At 48.7% G+C, this 26,136-nt stretch overlaps 1 protein-coding gene across 1 annotated transcript in view; it reads right to left on the reverse strand.

The window, feature by feature from the left end:
* Positions 1-252: 252 nt before the first annotated feature.
* Positions 253-26,136, reverse strand: part of C11H16orf95 (chromosome 11 C16orf95 homolog) — a 48,012-nt gene continuing 22,128 nt past the window's right edge. The window contains exons 9-12 of the mRNA XM_063613048.1: positions 9,600-9,794; positions 8,592-8,908; positions 1,793-4,017; positions 253-501 (exon numbers count right to left, since the gene is read on the reverse strand). The gene's annotated coding sequence lies outside the window, so the exon portion shown is untranslated. The remainder of the gene's footprint in view (positions 502-1,792; positions 4,018-8,591; positions 8,909-9,599; positions 9,795-26,136) is intronic.

Consider the following 26,136-nt stretch of genomic DNA (forward strand, 5'->3'; position numbering starts at 1 on the left):
TCTCAGACTGAACCTTAGAAGCATCTTCTTCTTCTCCCAACCCAACTCTCCCACGCATGACCCCTTCCCCACATGTACCTCCTCATCCCTCTCCCTCTCCAAGTACATCCCCATGTTGCGGCCTTTGTATCTTTGGTGAATTCTGCCATCTGGCCCAAGCCTTTGTAGGCATCCAGGAGGTTTTGGAGGGGAGGATATTTGATAAATGATAGTTGCTCTAAATGAGCTGGAACAAGAAACAGAGACTTCCCATGGAAAGCTGAGAAATGTTTATTCCCAGAAGACAGTGGTGACACAATGCCCAGCCACCTGTCAGCCAATGACGCAGGGTTGGTGGCTCTGAAATGTTGGGTCTCCCAGCCCAGACACATACGGCTGTCTTCTGGCGACTGCTCCTCTCAAACTAACCATGTGGGTCCATTAGAAGCTGCCATGCTCTCAAAGGAGCCCCCACCACATTCTGCCAGCCTCAGTTCCAGAGGTGTTGGTGACCTGGGGATGCTGGTCACAGAGGAAAACAAGGCAGAAGTGGAGATGTCACAGAGTCTGGCAGTTTTGAGACCCTTCCTGCAATCTGGTTGCTCAGCCTCAGCTTCCATTCTACAAACTACTCACTGCCTTGCCTGAATCTTGTTTCTCTCACTTACACCCAAAGAGTTCTGTTGATTCCAGAGTTTTTATTTTGGTAAAATATACATAACATAAAATTTAGGCTGGGCATGGTGGTTCACATCTGTAATCTCAGCACTTTGGGAGGCCAAAGTGGGTAGACTGCTTAAGCCCAGGAGTTCAAGACTAGCCTGGCTCACGCCTGTAATCCCAACACTTTGAGAAGCTGAGGCGGGCAGAAGCAAGCAGATCACTTGAGGTCAGGAGTTCGAGACCAGCCTGGCCAACAAGGTGAAACCCCATCTCTACAAAAAAAAAAAAAAAAAATACAAGAAATTAGCTGGATGTGGTGATGCACGGCTGTAATCCCAGCTACTTGAGAGGCTGAGGCAGGAGAATTGCTGGAACCCGGGAGGACGAGGTTACAGTGAGCCCAGATCACACTATTGCACTCCAGCCTGGGCTATAAGAGCGAAACTCTATCTCAAAACAAAAAAAAAAGCCGGGCGCGGTGGCTCACGCTTGTAATCCCAGCACTTTGGGAGGCTGAGGCGGGCGGATCACGAGGTCAGGAGATCGAGACCACGGTGAAAGCCCGTCTCTACTAAAAATACAAAAAATTAGCCAGGCGTGGTGGCGGGCGCCTGTAGTCCCAGCTACTCGGAGAGGCTGAGGCAGGAGAATGGCGTGAACCTGGGAGGCGGAGCTTGCAGTGAGCCAAGATCGCGCCACTGCACTCCAGCCTGGGCGACAGAGCGAGACTCCATCTCAAAAAAAAAAAAAAAAAAAAAAAAAAAAAAAAAAAAAAAACCAACCTGGGCAAAACACAGAAGCCCCATCTCTACCAAAAAAAAAAAATAGCTGGGATGTGGTGGCGCACACTTGTTGTCCCAGCTACTTCGGAGGCTGAGGCAGCAGGATCACCTAAGCCCAGAGAGGTTGAGGCTGCAGTGAGCCACACTCACTCCAGCCTGCCAGACACAGTAAGACCCTGTCTCAAAAGAAAATGTATCATTTTAACTATTTTCAAAATGTAGAATTCGGTAGCATTTAGCCCAATTACAAAGCTATGCCACCATCGCCACCCTCTAGTTGTAGAACACTTTCATCACCCCTAAAGGAAGCCCATTCCCTGAGCAGCCACTTCCTGGCCCCACTCTCCCAGCCCCCGGCAACCACTCACCTGCTTCCTGCCTCTGTGGCTTTGCCTGTTCTGGATGTTTCATTCCAATAGAGTCATATGGCATGTGGTCTTCTGTTCAAATCCAGTTTTAGGGCAGTCCTGGAGCAGCACTCACTGCTCAGTCGGAGGTGGCTTCCCCCTCTGACAAGGTCCTCTCAGGAGTCCTGGCTGCCCAGTCCCTCAGCCTCACCAAGGGCACTTTGCTAAGGCAGGTGGGTGGAGTGGATGACCAGGTTCCTATGAAGCCATATCAGAGTTTGAGTCCTCCCTTTTCCCTTTCACTCACTGCATACATGTAAGAATCTATTTGACACCCACTACATGCCAGGAGCTGTATGTGATTACATGAGATGAATAAGGCGCGGTCGCCACCTGCCAAGATCTCAGTAACCCAGGAGGTCGGGGGCAGGGGGCTCGGGTCTGTTTTCCCATCTCTTTGAGCCTCTGTCCTAATCTGTGCGAGGGGCTGATCCCTGGCCTTGCAAAACTGTTACGGCATTTCCATGGGGTAACGTGCAGGGCCAGGACTAGGGTGAAGCAAGAGAGATACCCGCCAGTGCAAAATTTAAGGAGGTGCTCACTCTCAGAGCCATGCAATGCAGGGTTGGCACCTGAGACCAGGTGTCACCTCGTTTTACACCTGAGTGCCTCACTGTCCTGGCCCTGGCTGGGCCCTAACAATGTGTGCACACACAGCAGTGTCCAGCACAGCAGGCTGCCAAAGACAGCTTCCCCCAGGCCTGGCATCTCACCATAGACTGTCCTCCTTCTCTTTGAACGTAATCATCTCAGCAAGCTTATGAGACATCTCAGTCTCTTAACTTTCCTCCTACAGATGAGCCTCAGAGAGGTTTAGGAGCTTCCCTAAAGCCACAGAGCATGTGAGGGGCCAGCCTGGAGCATGAGCCCAACTCCGCCTGACCTCCAAGCAGGAGCTTGTCCTCCTAAGAATGAAAGCACTCATCCTATGTGGTGCCCCAAAGTGGGAGACCTTTCTGAGGGCTTCACCTGCATTAACGCATTCCCACCCGCCCCATTCCCCACCATCCAATGAGACAACTGCTAATTTCATCCCCCTTTTATACCTGCAGCCCGGGGGGTAGGGGGTCGGCCAGCCGGCTCAGGTACAAGTTCACGAGCGGAGGAGCTGGATGGGGATCTGACGATGTGGCTACACGGTCCCCCAACATCTTCTGCATTTGGCCCACATACAATGCCATCCTAGTAGATATTTGTGGCTTGCCGCCATTGATTTAGCCTTGGTCCATAAGAGGTCATCATGGCCCACTCAAAAGTTCACTGCCTCAGACGCCCTCTCCCAGGACCCTGCCCAAGGCAGTGACTGTGGGCATTATAGCCTGTGTCTACTGAAGGGGGTGTGCCCACCAGGGAACTTACCTGCAGTGGCGTCGGTCCTGAATGAACATGCACATGCCACTGCCCACATACATGCATGCACAAGAACATGTGTGTATTGGAAAGCAACCCAAAATCCCTAGAAGACCTAGAGAGGCATGGAGAAGCACATTTCTGATTTTTGCAGACACCCAGTGGCCAGAGACCACTGTTATGCAGCTCTAGCCTGAAACTCTTGCTCCTCTCAGCCAGTGTCAGCCACAGCTCTCCAGAGAAACAGAACTAGCAGGAAGTTTAATATGTGTGTGCACGTGTGTGTAAAGAAAGAGAGAGAGATTTTTAGGAATTGCTCATATAACTGTGGAGGCTGGTAAGTCTGAAATGTGTAGGGCAAGCCGGCAGGCTGGAAACCCAGGCAGGAGCTGATGCTACGGTATTGAGGCAGAATTCCTCCCTCCCAGAAAAACCTCGGAGTTTGCTCACAAGGTCCTCCCCTGATTGCATAAGGCCCACCCACACTGTCAAGAGTAATCTGCTTCCCTTGAGGTCAGCTGATGGGAGAGGCTGACCACATCTACCAGCACCTTCTCAGCAGCACCCAGATGGGTGTCTGACTGGACCACTGGGCACGGGAGCCTAGCCACAGGACATGTGAACCTCACCGTCAGCCCATCAGGGTCTGAGCCAGGTATCAGAACACGCCCGAGTATAAGAACCCACTCGCGTGTCAGAACCCAGGACCCAGTGATACCAGACGATCGGAACCCGCTCGCGTTGACACACCAAGGAGTCACACCTGCTTCTCACTCCAAAGTGCTTCTTGTAGATGCGTTTTCACAGGCTTTCTTTGATGGAGACTCTCCAGCACACTGCAAAATGTAAACTGTGATCGTATGCATATGCGCCTGTATATCAGGGGATCCACATGCGACGTGTTGTTGAAAATCTTTTTGTTGGGTGGCCTCAGAAGGGCTGTCTTGCTAAACAATGGATTCTACAAAGTGACCAAGCAACAAAAAGAAACTTCGAGTTTTAAATTTCAGCTAATTCTCTCATCTACAACTAACCCTTCTTTAATAAAAATGACTGCAGTGAAAAAATCCCTAAATAACAGAAAAGCCGCCTGACTCAAATCAATGAGCAATATTACTCCAGCCACATCCAATGGAATGAAATGGCACGAGATTACTGCTACGAGATCCGACCCGTAGAATTCAAATGTGCACGACCTTGTCCTTATGAAATGAATGGTGGGAGCGGAGAGGCCAGCAAAGGAGAGTTACATTCAACTCAAAACCAGGAAGTCAACTTCTCCTAAGAAAGTCCCCTTAAAATGTTCAGGAGAGTTCGTATAATCGCAAATACATAGGGGAAAAAATCATAAATATACTTTTCATTACGGTTGAAGAAATGGAAGAGAAGTGTACTTTGTAAATGTGGGGGAAGCCCTCTGACTTATGAAATGGGGGGGTAGGGAAAGGGAAGGAAACATTTGGGATTAAATATTGTCATTTGAGTGGCACAGCTGATGAAAGCCAGGAAACTCTAAATGTGTGCACCGACAATCTGCCACTCCAATTTTACACTCCGGACCCCCGAACAAAAGCTACACTGTGAGGTGCCTGGGGACGGCGCTGGCGTGACTGCGGAGGGAAAGGGGCACAGGTTTCCTTTCAATTTAATGACTTTTCAGTGGTGAGTGTGAAAACCAAAATGTTGTTCTGCGAGTCAAGGTGAACGCTCGGCCCTGCCCCCTCCCCCAAGCACTCCAGTGAGACGATTTCGTGACTGGGGACAGTCATCTTGCCCTGTGTCACCTCGAAGCATTTAAATCCAAGGGTGCTCCCACCAGCAGGATCCCTCCTGCCCTCCATATGGACACACGGAGGCAGCCACGCCATCCCTGGGTCCTGAGCCCAGACAACCCTGGCACTGTCCCCACCACAGTGAATCAACCCTGGCCACGGCTGACGCTGGCTCTCTACAGAAAGCCAAATGGCAGCGTGCAGGGAATCAGCCCAAGAGGAGACTGTGTGTGTTCAGAGTCAAAGAGCCCCTTAGAATGGCAGGCACTGTTCACTGACGTGCATTCTGGGGGAAATGACAAGGAGACCATAAGTCACAGTACCCCCAGGGCTCCCTGTGTTTATTTACTGAGTTCAGCCAAAAGCCTTCGAAGTGATTTAGACGGCCCTCCAGATAAAACTCTGGGAGATTCAAAAGGGGCTTTTACAAACTTAACCTTGCCTGGGTGGTGGGCACAGGCGGGTGGGAGAAAGCACAGAGGAGGCGTCGGAAGGGGCCTGGGGCCTACGACCACCTCCCATGACCACCTCTGAAGTCTAGGGGTGGTTCTTTGAGCATAAGACTGGGGTGTCCGAGGAACAGAGGTACCCTAGGCCCCAGGCCCAGGAACCCAGAGCAAAGACAGCTCCGCAAGTCGCTGCCCAAACATGAAGCTGCAGAGAGCGTCGGAGGAAAAGAAAAAACACCCAAGCCTTGAGACCAGAGGGAGAAACCATGAGGCAATGGCTGGGTGCAGCGGCTCACACCCATAATCCTAGCACTTCGGGAGACTGAGGCCAGAGAATTGCTTGAGGCCAGCAGGTTGAGGCTACAGCGAGCTGTGACTGCACCACTGCATTCCAGCCTGGGTAACAGAGCAAGACTCCATCGCCACAAAAAAGATAAAAATGAAAAGAAAGGAGCAGAAGGCCGGGTATGGTGGCTCACGTTGATAATCCCAGCACTTTGGGAGGCTGAGGCAGGCAGATCGTTTGAGGTCAGCAGTTTGAGACCAGCCTGGCCAACATGGCGAAACCCCTTCTCTACTAAAAATACAAAAATTAGCTGGACATCGTGGCAGGCACCTGTAATCCCAGCTACTCGGGAGGCTGAGGCAGGAGAATTGCTTGAATCTGGGAGGCAGATTTTGCAGGGAGCCAAGATTACGCCATTGCATTCCAGCCTGGGCAACAGAGCAAGGAAGAGAAGAGACATAAAGAGTAGATTTGCTGAATCTGAGGATTCTTTCCCTTTCTGCACTTTCAGGCTGAGATCTCTGGGCTCTGAGAAAAGCCACTTGGAATCTTGCCAGTGGCCTCCACCCTTTTTCAGAGGAGAGCAAACACTGGCGCAGCCTGCGCTTGTCCCTCCTTGTCGGGGATTTCTTTGCCCTGGCTTAAAGAACACCCCAGCCTGCACTAATGGGCCTAGGGCGATGCCCACACTCGCAGGGACCCATCACACACCACCTGTCCTCCTCCTCCAGGCTGCCCCGCAGCCCTTCAGCCACGCAGGATGCTTTCCCGCCTCCACACCTCCACCTAGGCTGTTCCCTCTGTCAAATGCCCTTCCCACACGACTTCCCCCTAAGAAATCCTAATTGTCCCTTAACACCCAGCTCAAAAGTCATTTCCTCCAACGCACCTGGGACAGAAGAGACCACACTCTGCCCGTGTTCCCCAGAAACTCCAGAGGGAGCAGGACACTCTTACCCCTGTGAGTCTGAGAGGCGGGGTCGGGTGTTCATCTGTGTGCGCTTGGTCCCTGAACACAGCAGGTGCTCCATAAATGTCAGGCCCACTCCCCTAGACATCAAGAGGGCTACATTCTTTAACAAAGCCCCTCTCAGTGACAAGCGTCTTTCAAAGCTCCCACAGTCTCTGACCATAGCAACAGGACCAACATCCCAGTCGAAGTGGGGGTGTCCCAGGCAGCAGGCCAGGACCACGCTGCATGTTCACAGGCTCCGTTATAGCCATCGACCACGCCACGGCGCCCAACCATGCCTCAACCACGGCACGGTGCCCAAACACGCCTCGACCACGCCACGGCGCCTAGACTTTTATCTCCATTTCTCAGGTGAGGACCTGAGGCTCGGGTGGCCCCGTCAAGAGGCAGGGACTGTGCACAGCCCAGAGCTGCTGTCTCCGTCTCTCAGAAAAGCAGCCCTGAGTCTCAGCCCTGCCATCCTTTCCCACAGGACTTCCAGGCAGGGCTCAAAGAAGTCCTTTCCTCACTCTAAGACGGGTCCTCAAAGCTCAGATGCAGGACCTGAATAGAGGCCTGCGCTCATTGATTTGATTTGATTTTTCCTTCTAGATAACTGGCTCAAATACCTATTGTTTTCCCTTGATCTTAAGGCAGCATTTTCGGGACAAGCGGAGAGTCTCTACTCGCCTTCACCTCGGGCCATAAACCGGGGGACAGCACCACCTCCTGGCCGACAGGGATGTGGCGCCCGCTTGGTGTCCGGCTTGCAGGACCCAGCAGCTGCCTCGGACGTCCTGAGCTGCCAGCCTCTCCAGTCCCAGTTAGCAGAGGAAGTCAACAGGGCACAAGGTGCTCGTAAGGAAAGCAGAGTGAGCTGGCCTCGCTGGGCTCGGGCAGCAGTGCAAGAGTGCAGGTGCTGCACCGTCAAAAGACAGGCACCAGCCTGGCCCATGAGCCAGAGGATGCGGGCTTCCTGCAGCTGGGAGCAGGGAGCACCTTGGAGAGGAGCCCAGGGGGGCTCCAGGAGGAGGACGACCGAGCCAACAGAGCCCCGTCCATGAGCAAGATTGGGGGGCCACAGGGGAAGAAATTAGAGGTGCAGGGCAGACAAAATCAGAAGCCAGTCGCTCAGTGCCCTGGGTATGACCTGGCACCGGGACACACCTAGCCAATACATCATAAAGAGAAACAGGAGGAGTTGTCAGCAAGGAGGCATGTACGCCGGCCACGCATGACAGTGTGTGTGTGCTACGGAAAGACACGGATGAGGCAGGCAGGGGCCACTGCCCGGAGCTTCCACAGTGGGGGAGAGAGAGCAGGAAGGATATGCACAAGCACACAGATGATGGGGATGCATCATTTGTTAAATTAAATTTCCAAGCGAATCTCTCCCTGGCACTTCCAATAAATACTGTTGAAGGACAAGCTAGCGTCCCCCGGAGGTAGAAGTCACTTGAACCTTTCATTCATTCATTCACCTGCTCGCTCATTCATTCAGTAGATATGAACTGCACTTCTGTGCCAGGCCAGGTGTTGCAGTAAGCACTGTATCCGCATCATTGTGCCATTAGATTTTTTTTTTTTTTTAGGAGTCTTGCTCTGTCACCCAGGCTGGAGTGCAATGGTGCAATCTCAGCTCACTGCAACCTCCACCTCCTGGGTTCAAGCAATTTTCCTGTCTCAGCCTCACGAGCAGCTGGGATTGCAGGTGCACACCACTACAACCGGCTAATTTTAGTATTTTTAGTAGAGATGGGGTTTCACCATATCGGTCAAGCTGCTCTTGAACTCCTAACCTCAAGTGATCCATCCGCCTCAGCCTCCCAAAGTGCTGGGATTACAGGCGTGAGCCACCATGCCCAGCCTGTGTTCTTAGATCTTCAGCAGAACCCCCATGTGATAGGAATGAGATATGAAAATTCTGTCCCAGACTGGTTAACTAACTTACCCAAAGTTACACAGCTTCTCAGTAGCAGGGCTGGAATTTGAGCCACAGTGTTCAGCCCCAAAGCCAAGATATCAATTGTGCTAAGTTCCATGGTGGCCCTTCACGCAGAAGGTATTTACTGAGCTCCTGTCATGGGGCAGGCAGTTGAGACAGGCTCAGCGGCTACACCAGGGACCAGAACAGAGCTGCACCTGCTCACACTCAGCAGATGGGCAGAGGGAAGGCGCGGATGCACAAACCGGCAAGAGAAGAAGCACCAAGCAGAGCTGCCTCCACCCCGGCTCGCGTCTCATGGCTCTGAGCCTCAGTTTTCTCATCTAGAAAACAGGGATAAAAATAAGTTGGTGTGAAAATTTAAAAAGATCTGATACCCAGGACATAACACTCCTGGTGCCCCTAAATACTTCAATGTGTATTTCCTGAAAGCAAAGACATTCTATTTCTCAAGACAGCACAATCCTCAAAACCAGGAGGATTGCTTGGATACAGTGTTACTATCACATCTGCTGACCTGACTCGCATTTTACCAAGTGTACCAATAACGGCTTGTGTACCAAAGAAAATACTGAACTATGCGTTGTAGTCAGTTGTCACATCTTTTTTATCTCTTTAGTCTCCTTCATCTGGGACATTCCTCAGTCTTTCTGGCCTTTCTCTCAGGCCAGTTATTTGATAGAAAGTTCTTCAGTTGGAGTTTGTCTGATATTTCCCGATGGTTAGACTCAGGGTTTGCATTCCAGGCAGGAAATCCGCAGAAGTTTCATTGCATCCTTCTCAGTGCCGCATGTCGGGAGGCCATGAAGTCTATCTGTCCATGCACGGATGATGCTGATATTGATTAAGGTGTTGTCGGCCAGCTTTCTTCACTTTAAAGTTAAGACTTCACCCTTTGTAATTAGTATCCTGTGAAGAGGTTCTTTGAGACTATGTAAAAATCCTGTTACCTATGAAATTTTCACCCACTAGTTTTAGCATCTACTGATGACTCTTTCCAACATCAATCATTACCACGATGGCGGTCAAGTTGTGGTTTTCCAATCACGTTCTATCTTCATCAGCTGGCTCTGGAGCAGACCTTCTTCAAGGCAGATTTTCACCGAGGAGTGGGAAATCCATCTCCCGGCATTCTTCTTGTCCCTGCAATTCGTTCTCCCCGCAATACTCAGACAGGACTTCTAAACAAGGAAGCCAAAACGTGTTCACCTGCAAGAGAGTGAAGGTGGAACCCCCATTCCACTCCATACACAAGAAATTAACTCAAAGTGGATCAAGCCCTTAAATGTAAGAGCCCAAACTTTAAGCTCTTAAAACATGGGGATAAATACTCACGACATTGGGGATTTCCAAAGGATTCTCAGCTATGGCACCAAAACCACAAGCAACAAAAGAAAAAATGTATATATATAAACCTCATCAAACCTAAAAAGCTTCCGATGACACTACCAAAGAGAGAAAAGATAATCCATGGATGGAAATAAATAGTTACAGTACCTTGTACTAGACATTTTGTCATATATCTAGTATGAGATTTGTACCTAGAATATATCAATAATTTTTACAACTCAATAAGTAAAAGATAAATAACCCAGGTGCCTGATAAATACTTGTCCAATAAATGAACTAATGAAAACAATACACACACACACACACACACAATTTACTATGGTGCTTACATTCAGGACAATAGTCATTTTTAGAGAGAAAATTACTACTGTACTAGCATTGATTTCCCCCCAAAAACCATCTTCTAGATTAGTGTTTTCATGGCACAAAGTTTGGGAAATTCCAGACCAGGAGTTTGCTGCTCACCAAGACTCTCAATAGTTGCCAAAATTAGACCCAAGACTCAATATGGTATAAGCAAAATGAGCGTTTTCATGCACGCCTGGGTGGGGAGTGAACATTGGAACCATCTTTCCATAGGGTGATTTGTCAACCATAAGCCTTAAACCCGGGTACACCCCTTTAGCCAGGAAAGTTCTAGAAAATTACACCAAAGGAATAGTCACAGTTTGATATAAAGATTGGACAACGAAGATGTTTCTTGTAGCCGTGTTCATAATATCAGAAGATGGGATGTAACCTAAATGACTAACGTTAGGTAGTGATTAAATGCATCACGGCGCACCAAACCATGCCATGGAGTGCTATGCATCTGAAGATGAAATCATAAAGGAAATTTGACATGGAAATTGTCATAGCATATTGCGTAGTGGGGAAAAAAAGTGGGTTATAAAATATTACATAGATATAACAAATAAAGGACTTGTATCCAAGATATAGAAAGAATGCTTACAGTATAAAAATAAAATGATAGCTAATTTAAAATGGGGCAAAGGGCCAGGGGCAGTGGCTCGCACCTGTAATCCCAGCACTTCCGGAGGCCGAGATGAGCTGATCACCTGAAGTCAGGAGTTCGAGACCAGCCTACCCAACATGGTGAAACCCCATCTCTACTAAAAATACAAAAATTATCTGGGTGGCGGCACGTGCCTGTCCCCAGCTACTTGGTAGGCTGAGGCAGGAGAATCGCTTGAACCCAGGAGGCAGAGGTTGCAGTGAGTGAAGATGGCGCCATTGCACGCCAGCCTGGGAGACAGAGGGAGACTCCGTCTCTAAATAAATAAATAAATAAATAAATAAAATGGAGCAAAGCATTGAGGAGGTATTTCTCCAAAGAATATTCAGAAATGGATAGATACCAATAAGCACACGAGAGGATGTATCAGGAAAAAAGCAAGTCGCAATCGCAATGAGATACCACACGCCATGTCTGCTAGGGTGGCCAGAATCAAACAGACAGACAATAGTTGGTAACGATGAGGAGAAATTAGAATCCACACGCAATGCAGGTGGGAAGGCAGTAGTGGAGCTGCTATTGAAAACAGCTTGGCAGTGCCTCAAAATGTTAGCTATAGATTTACCATAGGATTCATCAACTCCACTCCTAGGTATATACCCAAGAGAAATGCAAACCTCTGTCCATAAAAACATGCACATGGGCTGGGCCTGGTGGCTCACACTTGTTATCTCAATGCTTCTGGAGGCCAAGGCGACAGGATCACTTGAGGCCAGGAGTTTGAGACCAGCCTGGGCAACACAGCAAGAACCTGTCGCTAAAAAAAAAGTTTTTTCTTTAAATTAGCCAGGCTTGGTGGTGCATGCCTGTAGTGCCAGCTACTCAGGAGGTTGAGGCGGGAGGATACTTTCAGCCAGGGAGGTCAAGGCTGCAGTCAGCTATAATTGCACCACTGCACTCCAGCCTGGGCAACAGAGCAAGGTGCCATCTCTTAAAAAGAAATAATGTGGCCAGGTGCAGTGGCTCACACGTGTAATCCCAGCACTTTGGGAGGCCAAGACAGATGAATCACTTGACTCTAGTAGTTCAAGACCAGCCTGGGTGACACAGTGAAATCCTGTCTCTACAAAAAAATACAAAAATTAGGCAGGCATGGTGGTATGCGCCTGTAGTGTCAGCTACTAGGGAAGCTGAGGTGAGAGGATGCCTTGAGCCTGAGACGCAGAGGTTACAGTAAGCTGAGATTACACCACTGCACTCCAGCCTGGGTGACAAAGTGAAACCATCTCAAAAAACAAGAAAAAGAAAAAAAGAAAAGAAAAAGACAAGCAAATCTCCAAAAAACAGCTGCCCATGGGGCTCTCTGATCACTTAGACTGGGGAAAGGGTTGACCTGGGTTTCTTCTCCCTGCAGCAGGAGAGGCTGCTCCTTACCCCCAGACCACCACCAGGGGACAAGACCCCCTCCAGGTCTCCAGGTGCCGAAAGGCTGGCATTTCCAGCATTCCCTGAACACCCAGGCAGTCTCTTTGTCCCTGTCTACAGGGTGACACTTTCCCTGCCCCCATAACTAGGGGAGCAATGGGAGGCAGGGTTTCAACTGGGTTGCAGCCTGTTGGGCACAGAGCTGTCCCCACTCGAGCTACCTCTCCACAGGCTCCTGTGGACCTGCTGTGCAGCCTGCCTGACAACCCCAGGCTGTACCAAATGCCACCCACTCCATGCCTGCAGCTCTGGCTTGTCAAGAGCAGCACATACAAAGCCATACAAAGCAGCGCATCTGAAACCTTAATGCACAGACATGTCACCTGGGTCTGGTTATGGTGCAGATTCTGCATCTGGAGTCGGGAATGAGGCTACATTTCTGTGTTTCTAAGCTCCAAGGGATGCCAAAGCCTGGTCCATGGAACACACGTTGAGTTACAAGATCATGAAAACCCTCCTACTGAATCAAGCAATGGGATATGAGGTTCTCTTCCTGGACCACCTGCCTCCCCATGATGTCCAGAGGCCCTGGGGAGGCTGCTCTGCTCTGCGGGCAGTGTCCGTGGATCGGATTTGTCTCCTTGCTGACAATTAGGCTGTCAGGATTTGGAGATATGGAAGGGGAGGGGCCTGTGGAGCACCAGCAGAGTAATTTCCCATCCCCAGAGCTTGCTCTCTAAAGAAAGACAACCATCTTTCTTTAGGGGTAGAATTTTGCAATTCTTGTGCATTCTAAGGTTGATATTCTGCTTTCTTTTCAGGAGGGCAGAGACAAATACAGGAAGTGAATTAAAAGTTAGTTTAGCAGAGTATGAAAGGAAATCAAAAGTAACAGCTAGGCTGGGCGCGATGGCTCATGCCTATAATCCCAGCACTTTGGGAGGCCGAGATGGGCAGATCACAAGGTCAGGAGTTCGACACCAGCCTAGACAACATGGTGAAACCCTCTATCTACTAAAAATACAAAAATTAGCCAGACGTGGTGGTGCGCACCTGTAATCCCAGCTACTTGGGAGGCTGAGGCAGGAGGATCACTTGAACATGGAAGATGGAGGTTGCAGTAAGCTGAGAACGCACCACTGCATTCCAGCCTGGGTGACAGAGTACGACTCTGTTTCAAAAAAAAAAAAAAAAAAAAAAGCCCTAGCATAGCGGCATAGTGGCTCACGCCCATAATCCCAGCACTTTGGGAGGCCAAGGCGGGTGGACTGCCTGAGCTCAGGAGTTCACTACCAGCCTGGGCAACATGGTGAAACTCTGTCTCTAATAAAATACAAAAAATTAGCCAGGCATAGCAGCGTGCGCCTGTAGTCCCAGCTACTTGGGAAACTGAGGCAGCAGAATTGCTTGAACCTGGGAGGCGGAGTTGCAGTGAGCCGAGATCACGCCACTGTACTCCAGCCTGGACAACAGAGCGAGACTTCGTCTCAAAAAAAAAAAAAAAAAAAAAAAGGTAACAGCTAATGCTGGGTGATGACCAGAAAACATAGTGCACGCCTCTCTTTCCTTACCTCTCCCACCCGTCCTCACTGGGGATCTTTGGTTGACTCGAGCCCCTGCCTACATCTAATGGAATCACAGGAGAAATGGGGGTTGGGGGTTGGAGGATGAGAAAGAAAAGTATCTGAGGACTTCCCCTAGATCTGGTTCTGAAACCTCAGGCCCCTTATGCCTCTTTATAATTATTATCCCCCTCTTGTACAGACTAAGAAACTGAGGCTCAGAAAAGGCTAAAAGATTTGTCCAAGGTCACATGGCAAGCAAGCTGGCAGAAAATGTTTGTTTTCATGACTCCTAAGTCAGGCTCTTTCTATAATATCAGAGTCTCCTAAATTGAATGTCTCTATTAGCAGGTAAAGCAAAGTACAAATGGCATATCACAGGATAGGAGCTGCATAAATTGACATATTCCAATTAATTTGAAAAAGCATGTTGGAGAAAGCAAGCTTGAGGGGAGGCAGTAAAACTGGTGGCAAGGCAAGTGGAATCTTCCAGACACAGGATCTTAAGGAACGGAATGAATGATTTGGGACTACATATTTATCTTCAGAAACCAGTAGAACTTTAAAAAGCTCCCATTCATTCAAAAGTATTTAACAAGCATCTGTTGAAGAGGCCAGGTGCAGTGGCTCATGCCTGTAATCCTAGCACTTTGGGAGGCTGAGGCGGGTGGATCACCTGAGGTCAGGAGTTCAAGACCAGCCTGGCCAACATGGTGAAACCCTGTCTCTATGAAAAATAAAAAAATTAGCCATGCATGATGGTGCATACCCATAATCTCAGCCCCTCAGGAGGCTGAGGCAGGAGAATCCCTTGAACCCAGGAGGCAGAGGTTGCAGTGAGCTAAGATTGTGCCACTGCACTCTAGCCTGGGTGACAGAGCGAGACTCCAACTCAAAAGAAAAAAAAAAAAAACATCTATTGAACACCAGGCCCGTGGTAAAGGAGAGAGAGGGTGATAGGGATCATTGCAGTTAACTCTCACAACAATCATTTGTCATTCTTTTCCATGCATGAGGAAAACAAGCCTCAGACAGGCTAAGTGTCCTGCCCAGCTGGGATGTGAACCTGGTCTGTCTGATCCCAGAGTCAGCAGTCCTAACACTGCACATCCATCACTCCCTTTTCACCTCAGAAACATCAAGCTGCAGTCTCTATGAGCACATAAAGAATGTATCTGAGATTGTTCTTGATGCTGGCCTAGACTCAGAAAAATCCTGCTCGTTCTGATCCAAGCAGGTGGGAGACCAGTGATATGCTACCTACAAGAAATAAACATCAAAGGCATAGACGAGTTTGAAATAAAGCCATGGTTCTGACAATGCTAGAATAATAAATACCAGACTCATCCTGCCATACTACAGAGCTAAGAAAATGAAACTGACGAAACGGTCATCAATTCAAGAGATCATGCCTGTGGGAGGAGAAACAAGGTGAGGCCTACAGAATAAAATAGGTGGTGACAGAGATAGAGAATGTCCTTCTCATGGACATCAGTAGACTCCGCACAGTGGAGGAAACGAACGAACTTCAGACAGAACAATAGAAATTATCCAAACTAAACACAAGGAGGAAGGGGCGGGGGGAGGGGAGGAGGGGAAGGAGAAGAGGAGTAAGAGGAGGAGGGGAGGGGGAGGAGTGGGGAAAGAGGAGGAGGGAAGGAGGAAAAGGTGGAAAAGAGGAGAGGAGAGGCGGAAGGGGAGGAGACAGAGCGGGGGAGGAGGGAGAGGGGTAGGAGGGCAACGATGATGACAATGATGATGTTTTAAAAACCCTTGGGACGATATAAATAATCTAACACACATGTGACTGGAATCTAAGAAGGAAAAACAGGGAACAATAACAGTGGAAGATATATTTGCAGTCAATGGCTGAGAATTTTACAAAATTAATCAAAGACATCAAGTCATAAATCCAAGAAGATTGGAGAACCCCAAGCAGGATTTTAAAGACACATAATATTTAAACTACTAAAAAATAAAGAGAAAGAGAACATATTTAAGGGCAGCCCAAGAAACTAAAGAGTGAAGTTAAGAATGACAGCAGATTTCTCATCAGAAACTATATAATCCAGAAGATAATGAAGTGTCATCTTTAAAGTGCTGAGATAAATAACTGTCAGCACAGATTTCTACCCCAGGGAAAAATATCTTTCATAAGTGAAAGTAATTTTTTAATTTTAGAAAAATAAAATCTGAGATGACTATCAGTAGACTTGTGCTACAATAAATTAAAGGAACTTTTTCAGGTAGAAGGAACATGAAACCAGACAGAAACTTGGTTCTATACACAGAAATAAAGAGCTCTGGAAATTGTTCAAATGAAGGTTTGCATGAAAGAACTTTTAAATCACTCTAAAATATTTAATGTCTAAAGCAAGCTTGTCCAACCCATGGCCCACAGGCCACACACAGCCCAGGGCAGCTTTGAATGTGGCCCAACACAAATTTGTAAACTTTTTTAAAACATGATCAGATATTTTTTATTTCTTTTTTCTTTTTTTTTTTTTAGCACATCAGCTATGGTTACTGTTAGTGTATTTTATATGTGGCCCAAGACAATTCTTCTTCCAATGTGGCCCAGAGAAGCCAAAGATTGGATGCCCCTGGTCTACGGCAAAAATAGAAGCAAAGGATTATGGATTCATAAGTGCATGTATGACAACAGTATACAAAAGATGGGAGGGAGAAACTGGAACTATGAAATTCTTACATCACACATGCATGATATCTTATTTGTAGGTAGATGGTGAAAAATTAAAGATGGATGTATACTGTAAACCCTAGGATAGCCAAAGAGATACTGTTAACTGTTTAATACAAATACAATCATTTGGAAAAACAGGTATAAAAATAACAATACTGGCCAGGTGCAGTGGCGCATGCCTGTATTCCCAGCACTTTGGGAGGCTGAGGTGGGCAGATCACTTGGGGTCAGGAGTTCGCGACCAGACTGACCAATATGGTGAAAACCCGTCTCTACTAAAAATACAAAAATTAGTCAGGCATGGTAGGCACCTGTAATCCCAGCTACCCCGGAGGCTGAGGCAGAAGAATCGCTTGAACCCAGGAGGCGGAGGTTGCAGTGAGTCGAGATCACACCATTGCACTCCAGCCTGGGTGACAGAGTGAGACACCATTTCAAATAATACTACTAATAATAAAATAATAAAATAATAAAAATAAAAATATAATAACAATGTATTGTGGCATTTGTAATACATGTAGAAGTGAAATGTATGAAAAAATAGCAGGAAGGTAAGGGTAGAAGAAATTTTTACTCTTCTGTTTGACCAACCAACCACACCTGTAAAATGAGAAGAAAGTCTATGTCATAGGATTATGAAAAGAACTAAATGACTTCACACATGTACATTACCAAGCCCAGCGCCTGATGTGTGATGAGTGCTTGGTAAATATTTGTTAAGTGGACAAGTGAAGTGTTTAGTGTCATACATTTATTCATTATAAGAAAGTCAGAGGAGGCCGGGCGCGGTGGCTCACGCTTGTAATCCCAGCACTTTGGGAGGCCGAGGCGGGCGGATCATGAGGTCAGGAGTTTGAGACCATGGTGAAACCCCATCTCTACTAAAAATACAAAAAATTAGCCGGGCGTGGTGGCGGGCACCTGTAGTCCCAGCTACTTGGAGAGGCTGAGGCAGGAGAATGGCATGAACCCAGGAGGTGGAGCTTGCAGTGAGCCGACATCGTGCCACTGCACTCCAGCCTGGGCGACAGAGCGAGACTCCGTCTCAAAAAAAAAAAAAAAAAAGAAAGTCAGGATTTCTCCCTAAAAAACTGAATGTAGATTTCCTATATGGGGTTCACCAAGAAGTTGGTTAACTGCCAACAAGCATTGTGTCTTCAAGCCCTGGTCTGGAAAACAGTCCATCATCAATTTTACCTCCCAAGACTCGGTTCCCTCCCAGGAGCTTGTAAGTGAGGCAGACAGAGTTTAGTTAGTAATGGCAGTCAGCAAAAATAAACTTGCCTAGAGAAAGGGACAAAGAGAACCACAAACAGCTTATGTCGGGAAAAGGAATGTTTTCATCTCCTCGACATCTGTAATGCACATTTATCCTGTGATGAGCAATTGCACTTCTGTGTCTGACCTTGGGAAGACCCTGGAAAGTCTGGCCGGTTTGAAGACAAATGTATAAACCACACGCAAATTTCACAGCGAACCAGCCAATAAATATTCTCCAAACTGCCCTTGACATGTAAATGTTACCATGAATCTTAATGGCTTTATGCCCAAATCCTAGGCCTAGGAGCAGCCAGTAAAGTCCATGGAAAGATGTTCAAACGGGGTGTTGGTCAATGGAATGGCCCATTTTCCACTTTGCATAGAAGAAACGTGATCCTGCTTGGATAGAAAGGGGGTTGTGTGAGCAAAGGAGGTGTGTGGGAAAGCCCAGGGCATGGCGGGGAGGAGCAGGTCAGTCTCTGAGGCTGGCATGTTGCACACTCCATGACCTTGATGCCATTTTGCTCCAGCAATTTCTGCACCAACCAGCTGTGCACAGGTGTAGCCAGCACCCTGCCTAGCTGCACTATGTACATCTTGCTTTCAGCCCAGCCTCTCTGCCACCGCCTCATGGGACCTGCAGAAGCCATCCAGCTACAGAAATGCCAAAGACACGTCACCCTGTGGGACAGCCCACACCAGCACAGGGAGAGAGCAGTAACCCCTGAGGAGCCTGCACACGTCCTCAGAAAGCCCCTGATGGAACTGGGTCCCAACTGCCCACCAGGACAAGTGGCAGCCCTGGCTGGAGTTGATTCTCCTCGTGCCACTTCCCCAAAGGGAGAATTTTGCTGGATGAAACCAACTTGTGGAACTTACCAAATTTAGTAATTTACCAAAAATATGCTTATTTTAGCTCGTTATAATGTGTACAGTAATTTATATTGGATGGGATGGTTTTGATAGATTTTGAAGATTTCTGCAAAGCTCTAAGTAACTGGGTTTTTTGGGGGGTGGGGCTTATTTTTGAGATAGGGTCTCACATTGTCCCCCAAGCCAGAGCGCAGTGGCGCGATCACGGCTCACTGCAGCCTTGACTTCCTGGGTTCGACAGATCTTCCTCGGCCTCCCGAGTAGCTGGGACTACAGGCGTGTGCCACCATGCCCGACTAATTTTTTTAATTTTTATAGAGACGGGGTCTCACTATGTTGCCCAGGTTGGTCTCAAAGTTTCAGGCTCAAGTGATCTGCCCTCCTTGGCCTTCCAAAGTGCTGGGATTGCAGGCATAAGCCACTGCACCTGGCCCCTAAGTAACTGATTCTCATTTTGTCTTCATAATAGCATTTCCTCAGCAAAAGGCAAAAGGTATACAGGAGACTTGGCACACACAGTAGCCTGGGCTGCTGATGCTGGGAGGGGCAGTGGGAGACAAAGTGAGGCGGTATGGGGAGGAGGGTGTGCTGTGCCCATCCCCCCTCCCCCCTCAATCGTCTTGCCCTAACAACCCTGCAAGGTTGAACGCCCTGCTCAGGGCACTGCCGGCTTTAGGCATCACCTCCAATTCCTGATGGCTCTGGGGCTTCTATAGCCTTCTCTATAAAGAGGGGCTGCACCATCTGCCCTCAGGGGGAATAACAAGGGCAAAGTAAGACACCATATGTTTAGCTCTTACTGCAGCAAGAGTTTGGTCAGCATGGGATGCTTTTATTGTTACTGTTGCCACAGATCTTGTCTGAGGAGCTCCTGCAATCCTGAGGAAACTGCTGGAAGGTGTAAGATTCCCCTCAGCTGGAGACCTGCTCATTTTTCAAGATCTTTCCTGAGCGCCACCTCTGCCCCGGCACTGGGCTGAGCACTGGGCACATGCAGAGCCCCATCACTGCCCCCAGAGGCTTCGGGCCTGGACCCTGAAGGAAGGCAGGCTGGGAGTATGGGACAGCACCGGGGAGCAGCCTCTCCAGGAACAGGAGCCCAAACGGGCAGAAATGGGGCAGGAAGGGATCTCTTGGCAGAGAGGGTCAGATGACCGAGAACTTTACACACCAAGAGAGAAAATCTATTCTTGCATTCAGTGAAAGCACTCCTTTCGTGAACTGGAAAGTTGTTTTTTTTTCTTTTCTTTTCGTTTCTTTTCTTTTGAGATGGGGTCTTACACTGCCCCCCAAGGCTGGAGTGCAGTGACATGATTTTGGCTCACTACAACCTCTGCCTCCCAGGTTCAAGCGATTCTTCTGCCTCAGCCTCCCAAGTAGCTGAGATTACAGGCGCCCGCCACCACACCCAGCTAATTTTTGTATTTTTAGTAGAAACGAGGTTTCATCAAGTTGGCCAGGCTGGTCTCGAACTCCTGACCTCAAGTGATCCACCTTCCTTGGCCTCCCAAAGTGTTGGGATTACAGACGTGAGCTACCACACTCAGCCAACTTTTTCTTTAAAACCCCAAATTTTAATTAGCACCCCTGACACAGATCATTACCCCTTTAAGTAGCTAGTTTCTGAACTCCTACATCCTGCAGAGATTCTCTTGCGCATGCAGGTGCCCTGCCCTCCCCATGGTCTGCCTCAATGAAGTTGCACTCAGTCCTACTCTGGCCCCAAACCCCTTTGAACAAACCCCATGGAATGGGGTGGCTGTCTGAGCCTCGGTCTCCTTACCTGTCAAATGTAAGAGTGAATTAATGTCATGCATGCAGGATGTCTGTGGAACACCCGGCAGGGAGAAAACAGTGAATAGTAACTATTATTACTGCTGGTGCTCAAAAAATATCAGTCATTTGCTTGAGTCCAGGAGTTTGAGGCTGCAGTGAGCTATGACTGAACCACTGCAGTTAAGCCTAAGTGACAGAAGGAAATCCCATCTCTTCAAAAGAAAAAAAAAAAAAGCCCTATTTTCTTCACCTTTTCCATCACCGAAAAGCAAAACATTCAGATCTAGTAATTAATACTTCAGCAAAGAAGGCTCGTGAGCCCATTTCTTTTAAGCACCTTCTTACATTTCTGAGCCTGTCAGTAATCACTTTCCTATGTACTGGGTGGTACTGAGTGACTATCTCCAGCTCTCCCCAGCTCCAAGGTACTCTGCTGCAGAAATGTGATGTGTATGAGTTAGCTAGTGCTGTGTAACAAATTATACTGAGACTCAGCAGTTTCAAACAACCACCGTTGAACATCTCTCACAGTTTTTGAGAGTTGGGAATCCAGGAGCACTCATCTGGGTGGTTCCACCCCAGTCTTGCAATTAAGTGGATGTCCAGGGCTGCAATCCAGGATTGCATGACGGGGCCTAAAGGATCCGCTGCCGAGCTCGCTTGTGTGGCTGCTGAGATTTCAGCTCCTTACCATGTGGCATGGTCATAAGGCTGATGGTGATGTGGCAGCTGGTTCACCCAGAGCAAAGGGTCCAAGAGAAAGGACAGAGGAGAGGGAGAGGGAAACAAACCAAGAGGGAAGCAACAGGACCTTTTATGACCTAATCTTGGAAGTACTGTGGCATCACTTCTGCAGATTCTATTGGTCACACAGACCTATGTGATACAATGTGGGAGGGGCTACACAAGCACGTGAATTCCAGGGGGTGAGACTGCTGGGGGCTATCCTGGAGGCTGGCTACCACGATATGTCTGAGATCAGTTCCCAAGGACACCATCCCATCTGGGAACACAGATGGGAGCACCTACGTCTTCCTCTGCTGCATCTTCAAGTGTGGCTGCCATCCATTAGAATCAAGAGCTGAGATGGCAGCTCCTGAAAAAGATGGGAAGGCTGTGACTTCACAGTCCATGGGGGAGGTTAGTGCGTATGTTTCTCACCAGCTGCAAGACAACTGGTGGGAAAATGCTCAAGGCATTAACACTTCCCTAAGGTTAGCACAGTCATTTCAGCACATTAGCAGGCTGGACTCACGCATTTCAGAAACTCAAGTGAGAACCAGCGCAGGGAGGTCAAGCTGGCAAGTTGTTTCAGATGGTCTTAAATTTTATTTAAAGAGGAAGAATGCAGGATTGCACAAACAGCGGCTTTCTGTGCCAGACCTGGCCGTAATCAGCTTCTCTCTCACCTGGGAGGACAAAAGTAAAAGAGATGTTTGGAAACCCCAAGAAAACGTATTTAGAGCAGTTGAAGGTGGGGTGGGTGGGAAGGAAAGTAACTATATCCATAGAAAAGAAATGATGACATGATAATATTTTCGTTTTTCATCTTTTCACTGTTTCCAGAGGTAGAAAATTGCAGCCTCTTGGCTTCCTTCCAAGCAAGCCCTTGCAACCAGGACCCTAAGGGACCCCAGGGACCTGGAAGGAAGTCACAGTGACTTGGGTAGCAAAGGGCAGTTCCAGGGCTCTGGCTCTCCCAGGCCCCTGAACATTTCACATCCACACTGTGAGAGGCAGCAGAGCCAAAATCCAAGCTTTGTACTCCCATTTCCTCACCTGGAAAATGGGGATGCCAATTGTACCTGCTTCAGAGTATGACATTACTATGGAGGATGCATTCAATACCTGCAGCTCACTCTGTACCTGGCACTGGCTGAGCATGTCACCAGCACTACCTCACTTAGCAGGTAAAAAAATGAACATCCAGAAAGTTGAAGTCGCTGGCCTTGCCCAGAGGGCTACGTTCACCAATTGCCATCAGGGCTGTTGGACCCTAGACTGCGTCTCAGCCTGGGCAGCTCAGTGTTACTCTTCATCCAACCAGCGAGCCAGGTTCACCCCTCAGTGTCTCAGAGGCCCCTCCAACTGAGCTCCTCCTCTCCTCCATTCCCCTGCCCCTGCCCCTCCCCCACACAGCCCCACCTGCCCCTCCTCCATCCTGTCCCCACCTATGTCCCATTCAGGATGAGCAAATCAGCTGCAGTACCCAGTATCTGGGAGCTGACACTCCAGTGCAAGGAGACACGTGGCACACAAGACGCACAAAAGAAAAAAACAGACAGGCAGCCCTGGCTTACGATGGCTGGGCCTAACCATGTTTTGACTTTACATAGATTGGTGGATGGGTCAATCGGTAGGTGAATAGATAGATAGATAATAGATGAATGAGTGGTTGGGTGCATGGATGAGTACGTGGATAGGTGGGTGGGTGGGTGGGTGGATGGATGGATGGATGGATGGACAGATAAATGGATGAACAGATGAGTGGGTGGGTGAATGAGAGTGTGGGTGAGTGACTGGATGAATGGATGAGTGGGTAGATGGGTGGGTGAGTAGGTGGGTAAATGGAGGGGTAAATGAAAGGATGGTGGATGAATTGTTGGGTGGATGGGTGGGTGGATGGATGAGTGATAGGTAGATGAACGGATGGTGGCTGGCTGGCTGGGTGAATGGTTGAGTGGACAGGTCAGTGGATGGATGAATGAGTGACTGAAGGATGAATGGGTGGATAGGTAGATGAATGATGAACAGATGGATAGGTGGGTGGATGGATGGATGGATGAGTGAATGAGGGTATTGATGAACAGATTAGCAAATGGAGGAACAGAATCATTGTTCTGGTTGTAAGAAGTCCAACTCCTTCCTTTAGGAGAAGTACTAGAAATATCCATGTTTGTTTTCTGCAGTCTTTGACAAACGTTCTACAGTCGAATGAGGTTTGGCTGTAAAATGCCTCTTCCTTTTCTGAGGAAAAACAGCACCTCTTTTTTCTTTCTTGCAAGTGATGCAAAACATTTCACATGGCCTCAAACAGATCTAGCACCTAAGGGTCAGGAGCTGGAAACTTCACCAAACACATACATCATTACAGTTCTCCTGAAAGTAATGGTGCCACTATTTATGACCATGAATACAGCATTAAACAAATACTGAGATGGGGAGAGCTCGTTACCCAAGGCCATTAAACAGCTCAGGAAGAGTGCAGTTATGTTAGAAGCCAATTAAGAGGCCTCACACTGGTTGTCAGCAACCCACGAGGTGCTGGGACGTCCCCTAGCACACAGTAGGCACCTCGTAAAATGCGTAAACCAAAACAAGAGAGTCAGATTAGTAGTCCAACGACAGGGCTGTCCCGAACGCTGCCCTTCACCATCCCCTGGGCCATGTGCAACATGGACCACAATGCTCAGAGTCCAGGACCATTCATGAACATACACAGCAAACAATGTACCTCAATGGTAAATACCAACGATTTAGTCATTTATTTATCAAACACTTCCTGAGCACTTGCCTGCCAGGCACTGTTAAAGTGCTTTTAATTATTAATTCATTAAATCATCACAGCAACCTTATGAGGTAGAAGCCATTATTATCCCCATTTTAAATATGAGGAAACTGAGGCACAGAGATCCAACACACAGTAAGCTGTGGAATCAGGACGTGAACCAAACTATTCAGCTCACAGTTCATGTCTGAAACAGACAGCAAAGAGCGGGAGCCTGATGAAGCTTCATTACACCACAGGTGTTTACACACACTCCCTTATCTAGGGGGAGGAGCCTATTGAAGGTTCATTACACCACAGGAATTTATATACACTTCATTATCTAAGGGGAGGAACCTGCTGAATGTTCATTACACCACAAGAGTTTACACACCTTTTTGTGGAGAACAGGGTCTCGGTATATTGCCCAGGCAGTTCTCAAACTCCTGGGCTCAAGCGATCCTCCCACCTCTGCCTCCCTAAGAGCTGGGATAATAGGTATGAGCCACTCTGCCCGGCTCTAAAAGCTTTTGAGTCCTATTCTGCAGCCCCCAGTGAAACAGTGTATCCAGTCCATGATCACCAAGGGATGCTAAAGCCATGGGCAAGGTCTGCTGGGCTCGGGCTGACTTGCCAGGGCCTCCTGGTCAGTTTTTGCATTTCAAGAGTGAGGCCAACAGCGTCACGAGCCTGCTGACACATGCATGCCGGGCACAGAGCCCGGCCCTGGAAGCCGCCTTACAGAAAATATGACAGGCCAGTCTATCAAACCTTTAGGTCAACTACAAGTTTACAGGAAACACGGAGCAGAGAAGAGGGAAAATGCATTGTGGTTAGATTTTTTTAAAATCTTTGCCCCTTTAAAAAATTTCAGATTCATAAACCTATTTTTATAGGCAGAACAGTTTCTGGGAGGAAGGAGAGAAGGTAGTATAAAGGGCAATAGGTGGGAGGCCTTGCTCAGACAGACAGCAGAGGTCAGCTGGGGGTGCAGGGCTGAGGCTGAGGCTCCTGAAGCTCACGTGGGCGAGGAGCTGTGCTTCACAATCACCTCCTAGGGGACTCTGCCTGGCGCTGCAAGCACCCCAGAACCCAGGATCTCCCACCGCCCAAAGCCCATGCTGTCGGCGATGTGAGGGGCTAACCTCAGCAGCCAGGGTAGACTGGCTGAAGACGCACGCAGACACCTGCTCTCCGCCACCTCCTGCTCCCCACCTGGGACCAGGGAGCTGGTGTCCTGTGATTTCTGGAATCTCACACCCTGCCAGTGTGCTGGGAAGGACACACTTGCCTGGCTGGTACTGAGACAACATCCCCCACATCTGGAATGCCAAGCTGGCCTCCTCCGGAATGCTGCCCCTTCCACTGCTCATGGGTTGGCCTGAAGGTTTGTTGTTTTAACATAAAAACGGGGCCTTGGCAGGGCGCAGTGGCTCACGCCTGTAATCCCAGCACTATGGGAGGCCAAGGCAGGCAGATCATGAGGTCATGAGATCGAGACCATCCTGGCTAACACAGTGAAACCCCGTCTCTACTAAAAATACAAAAAATTAGGCAGGCGTGGTGGCGGGTGTCTGTAGTCCCAGCTACTCGGGAAGCTGAGGCAGGAGAATGGTCTAAACCCAGGAGGTGGAGCTTGCAGTGAGCTGAGATCACGCCATTGCACTCCAGCCTGGGCGACAGAGGGAGACTCTGTCTCAAAAAAAAAGGGGGGGGGGCCTCAAACAGCACTATCTCTCTTGGAAATGACTAAAGTGAAAACAGGAAGCTTCCAAGTGCCCCGGTGGTCTCCCAGGGCTCCCAGACCCCCCAGTGCAATGCCCACCAGAGAAAACAGCAGGTATCCAAAATCAACAAGTACTTACGCAGCACCCGTTGGGTGTCAAGCACGGCAAGAGTCCCTGGGACAGCTACAAAAGCTCCATGACACTCATATCACTGAGCCTCAGCCCAGCCTGGACCAAACATCACTAAGTGATCCCAGAGGTGCTTCCTCAAGGGCCTGGGTGACCTCAGGGGTCTTTGCTACAGTGCCCAGGCAGCACAACCCATTTGCAATTCCTCTAACTGGGAGGCTTGGAAAGGGTCTCCCCAGAGTGGACAAGTGCAGAGGCAGCACCTGGAACTGGGAGGCCGCCAAAGGAAAGGTGGCCTGGATG

The sequence above is a fragment of the Symphalangus syndactylus genome, chromosome 11, assembly GCF_028878055.3.
Source record: "Symphalangus syndactylus isolate Jambi chromosome 11, NHGRI_mSymSyn1-v2.1_pri, whole genome shotgun sequence".
In the NCBI taxonomy this organism is placed as follows: domain Eukaryota; kingdom Metazoa; phylum Chordata; class Mammalia; order Primates; family Hylobatidae; genus Symphalangus; species Symphalangus syndactylus.